Genomic DNA, 6,000 nt, shown 5'->3' with positions numbered 1-6,000 from the left:
CGAAGTGAAGTTTTCTACTGGGATGTATGCGGCCATTGGAACTGAATGAACGCTGGAACGCTTCTCATTTCGACAGTCTGCACCACCAGGTTGGATTCTTTTGTAGCGAGGTTCCTTGCCTCCACGTCATTTCTCAGTCTGACTATGTTGACTAGTTTTTTTCGTGACTCGTATGACGGCCATTCTGCAGAACGCCACGGTTGTTCGCGTTTAGTCTCTACATGTACGAGCCTGTCCTAGCAGCACTGGAAGATTGACCGCCCTAAGAAGAAATAGGAAGCGGGGTCGGCCCCTACTACTCTTTCCTAGACTTTACTTTGTTTTATTGTGATACCATCTCGTATCCTCCGGAGTCGGGCCCGTCCGCACCACTATACCAACCCATGACGACTGGATTATACCCTAGTCTTGATTCTCTCTCTCTCGTTCAGACGGATCCGGCTTCTCAAGATCTGTATTTCAGCACAGCACTACATCTTCAACGTCTATTGACTGTCAATCTAGGGGTTTTCTTGACGGGATGCAACCCATCTCGTCCCCTACAAGTTGTGCACCCTAACGGCCTTAACGAGACCACTCGCGTGGACATATAGATCGGACTTTAAACTTTTAGACCTTCGTTTAAAAGTTTATGTCGAAATTTCTCTTTTTTTTTTAATGTTATTAAATAGTCCGATCCTCTCTTCTTTCTCATATTTATTTTTGGACTGTCCTTCTAAACTGCTCCAAATTATATAAATATTCGACCGAGCAGTCAATTCTTTTTATTTTTGGCTTGTAACTTTGTTCTTTTTTTTCTTTTTTAAAAATTCTATTAACCTTTTCACTAATTGCTATTTTCAAAATTCTGCCCATTTTCAACTCTACCCCCCCCCCCTCCCCCCCCCCTCTATCCCGAGTCAGGCCACCGATCTTATCTAATTTCTTTTTGAGCACCCGATCTAATCTAGCGACCAAATTTAATGAGTAGAATTTTCTTTATTAATTATATTAGAGATGCGCATCAAAATTTTAAAGGCCCTATGTAATTTTTGGATGTAAATTTCAAAATTAACCGCTTAATTTTTTTCTGTCCCGGGACAAGCCCCTGGCTATCCAGAAACAGGCCCCGGGACGGACATGCTCGAAACTTATTCGCACTCGCACAACCATAACTGAAACTGCTGTATAGAAAGTACTCTCATGAGATCACGCGAGATTTCAAAAAGTACGGGCGCCACAATTGAACCTGTCAACTGCATTTTTGTAAGTTGAAAACCACTTTATTTATTATGTTTTGAGTTTCAAATCAAAGTTTTCTTTTGAGTTTTATTAATTTAAGTTTAAGTGATTGAACTAACCAACTGTCAAGACAGTGCGTAAAAAAAGGTCAGGTTTTTTTTAATGTCAAAATATTTAGTTTTAGTAACTTTCACAAGTCAGGGTTCGGAAGCAACAAATACTTTGTCACTTTGTGAGTGATGACACCCGAGTCTCTTTTTCTCACACATATGCGACTTGGCAAGAGCTCCACCCGTTCCCCCCATCATTTATAATAGTTTATTAATGTTTCCTTTTTTTTTTTTTTTTCATTTTGTAGCATGATGATATTAGTTAAGGTTAGGGTTAGGGATATATATACCCCATAAAAAAATCCCTCTTTAGATCGATAACTAATGGGGGGAACGGGCGGTACACTTTCCGTATCAAAAACTGTCCCCCATCGCAAACCGTTCCATTTTCTTTCCAAGTTATTTTAACAAAGTCTGCATGATAAGCATGGTCTCATAAGTATGATTATCACATATTTTGTTCACAAAAAAGCATTGGGCAAGACTTTCAAATCTTCCAGCATTCAGTTCATTCAGGCTTAGGTTTAGGGTGCGCGGTTCTTCAACATCCGAACCTTGTTACATATCCTATATATAGCTGGTATTCAAAACTAGTGGCATCATGTTTCAAACATTTCTCAACTGAAGTAGTGCAACAGATGGACACACAAACCAAAAATATATAACCTACCTTATTCACTAAATCCCAGTTGAAGTACTTGTGTCATTATTAACGAATAAATCTTCCAACAACAACCGTCAAAAGTCCCCCACCATTTTAAATATACTACATAGAGGGAAGGGTATGCGGTCAAAACAGCCCCATGATATAATGGCCCTGAACATGTAAGTCAAAATGGCCAAAGAAAAAAGTCAAAACGGCCAAAAAAAATGGTCAAAACAGCCAAAGAAAAAAGTCAAAACGTCCAAAAGAAATGGTCAGAACGGCCAATAGGTACTATCACGTTAAATTAATTCCCATTAGTAATACTTAGTAATCAATATAGCCTATATCACAGGCAGTTCAAAAAAATAATATCAAAACAACCAAAACAATGGAATCGCTGGTAACAATTTATTAGCCTACACAACGCAATTTACTATTGTAATTAAGACCACCAATTAACATTTTATTTAACAACACTGATAGACACACCCGGCCGTGCCCCCCGTACGAGTTCCAAGTGACGCTACTCGTTGGGGAGCGTACGTGCCCGCCCTGTAGTTTATTATTTTAATAATTCAATCACAAAAAGGGGGTCGGGGGAAGGGGTAGTGGGCCATCTAGGCTTTCCGGGTGAGTGCGTATCGTCTGAACGAGTTCCTAGTGGCACTGCTCACCCGGCGGCCACAATGGGCCTGTCCCCCAATTTACTTATATATAATTAAGACCACCAATTGACCTTGTATTTGAAAAGACCGACCCGCCCGTGCCACCCTGACGAGTGCATATCGCTGGGCGAGTTACATCGTAAATGTATTTTTTAGTGTTCCCTCTCATTTTTAGGGTTTGGGCTTTGAGCTAGGGTTGAGGTGGGACGCCCTTTGCTTGGTGCAATCTCTTGTATAATGGCTCGGGCGATGTGTTTGGAATGGATATAATAATAACTATTCATGTTTCTCCAAAACTTACCTGTACTTAAAATCTACATATTAACACAGATGTACTAGTACACTAACCACATATGTAGATTTTAAACTCTTTGTTTATCCAACCATAAATAAGACGAAGATAATATCCGTGTAGTGAGACCGTACTATAAAAACTGTCTTTGCACAGTTATCTTTCTTGACACTTGTGTAGATGAAATACATTTTTAAAGTATTATATCTAAGACCGTCTTGACTTTTTTCAAGGGCCGTTATGACTTTTGTTAAGGGCTGTTTTGACCAATTATCGCTACGGTTGTTTAGTACTAGGGCCGTTAGGCCAAAAAAAAAAAATGGTTTGTTTCCGGTCACCCGACCGACCCTAAATTTTGCCAACGACCCTGAACTTTTTTTTTCTGCTGGGGTGGGGGGAAGCACACAGAGAAGTTGTGGTCGCGGATCGACAAAGAAGACGACAGAAGTACTCAAGTAGAATAACTCTTACACGTCAGTGTGTGTGTTAAATGGAGGTTGAGGGGTGTGTGTGTGGGGGGGGGGGGGGGGGCAGCAGCGATGGTTTTTATACACCCCCACTGAAATTGGAATCATTAACCAGTGTTCTACGTTGCGACCAAAATGGTCACCAATGCGACCAAAATGTTGGCGTGGCGACCGATTGAATTTATTATCGTCACCATCTGGCGACTGACTCCAAAAACGTCTTAACCTTTAGACTACTGGATTAATTTTGAACAAAAACCATGTTGAGTGGGTACAAGTTTATAATTTTTACTCACATATATTCACTTAAATGTTTCATAAATACATGAAATAAAGTTCATATATGAATCGGTAAGTATTATTTTCGTGTCTTTTTTTTGTAATTTTTATTATTTTAGATCGGCTAATGGTGATTAAAATTAGGCAAAAAATCGAAAAAGTTGCGTTTACTTACGGGCATTTGTGGCCAGCTGTCCAGTATTTATGTCCATTATTCCCAATAACAGTGGTTTTCTGACCAGAATTTTTTTTTAAACCCGAACTACTATTCATATTGCAATATTTGGTAATTTTCGTTGTTGGTAAAACGATCAAATTTATTATCAAATTAGCTGTTACAATCAGCTATCGATCCCTGAAAATTACCGCGACGTGCCGCCATTGTTGTCAAGCGAAAATACTTGCCGAAAACCACTTTTTGAACTCAAAATTTCAAGGTATTTTCAATTGAAAAAATCAAAACAAAAACCACCATTTTGAAAAAAACTCTTTTTTCTTTAATTATATTTCCGTTTCCGGTGAGTGTCGTGTGCAAAACGGCGGGAAATATGAATTGGGGAATGCACTGTATACAGTGTACAGTATATCGACTGACGTGACGTCGGGCGAGATATCTCGCCTGCAGTAGTCAGAAGGTTAAGTATTAAATTATTTGCCATGTGCGTTCAGAGTCCTAGCAGCGAAAACAAATGAAATTTGTTGACATCATTGTGCAGTCGGAACATTTCACTATTTACGAAGTTGTCCGATTGATCACTGAATTCCGTATTAATTGTCGGTACAATTCGGAACTCATCGTTGATTTTAGTAATTTGGCGAAAACAATCCAGATACTTACAACACATTCATAAATGATACAAAATGAGTAGTGTCGCACTGGCTAGTAAATTTTGTTTGTCCACTAGCCAAAGAAGAGTAAGTTATAAAACCGAGTGTAGAACACTGTTAATAACACGTGCTCTTATTAGGTACCATGGTAATTGGTGACACACGAGATCGCATGACAGTACGGTAACGTGTGTGGCGATTAAACGGCTTTTATTACAAACGGCTAAATACTGTAGGCCTATAGAGGAAAATATATCGTATTATCGTAACTCCAGTCATCTCATACAATGTAGGTTTATTTTCCAAAAACAACAACATGCGATCTCAACAAAACAATAAAGGATTTCTTGATACCACATGCACAGACTACAAGTCATCGCGTTTTTTCCACATGCAAAGGTGAAGGTCATATGAAGAAGACTTTGTACAATTTTCGTTGTTGGCTACTGCTTAGGCCTAGTACCCAGAATTTTTTAATATACACGGGTGTAGCCTGTAGGAAGATATCAAAAAGTGGGGTGGGTGGGTACACACACGTATAAAATTAATATATAAACCATCGATGCCGCTTCCTACGCCAGTGATGTAGATAGGCCTATCAACTGCTGAGCATGGGTAATAATTAAATAAACGGAATATTCAAGAATAACCACTAACATTAAACAGTTCACATTTATTTCAGTGTTTCAGTTAATTGGGAATAAATTAATTTGAGTGATTTTAGCATGGGTCCGTCCGTTCAATAGGCTAATAAACATTAAAACTATAAGTCCGTCCCACAGGGAACGCCTTAGCCTGAGTACTCTGACTGTAAGAGAGCTAGACGGACATTTGAACATAAACACACTCTCATTATTTATGTCCAAATGTCCGTCTAGCTCTCTTACAGTCAGAGTACTCGGGTTAGAAACGCCTTTTTTATTACTATGAAATTTACTACAAGTTATTCATTTCTAAGCCGATTGATTTGTAAATTGCACACAAAATTAGTATTGTTTTGTTATTTCCAATACAAGTTGGATAAATCTGTGAACTTTTTGTGCAAACATCTATTGACCAACTTGGACAAATTTGTGCAGTCATCCTATGACAAAACTGGACAAAGCTGTGAAGTTTCTGTGCAGTCATCTACTGACTTTTATTGGTGAAAGGAATAGTTTGAACTTTTTTTGTTTTTCTGTCTTTTGAAAATGGCATGTGAAACTTAAAACTGACATTGACAGTGAGATTGTTTTTATTTCTCTCTGGCTGCAAAGAGTAAACTAAGATTTTTCAGACAGCTTGCCTTCATGTCTTTCATCTTGAGATGAGTTTTTCTCTGGCAAACACATTTAAGGTAGGGTAACCTTTCTTTGAACTAAAAAAAAAAAAAAAAAAAATCCTACCTACCTACCCTACTTTTTTTGGCCATGTTGCCTGAAACAAACTACTTTTTATTTTTTTGCCTTATGACTACGATCCGAGGGAAGCCACTCGTCGTGCATGTTACGAA

Source organism: Gigantopelta aegis, chromosome 12 (assembly GCF_016097555.1).
Source record: "Gigantopelta aegis isolate Gae_Host chromosome 12, Gae_host_genome, whole genome shotgun sequence".
NCBI classification, from domain to species: domain Eukaryota; kingdom Metazoa; phylum Mollusca; class Gastropoda; order Neomphalida; family Peltospiridae; genus Gigantopelta; species Gigantopelta aegis.
Note: the sequence above shows the minus strand (reverse complement) of the source record.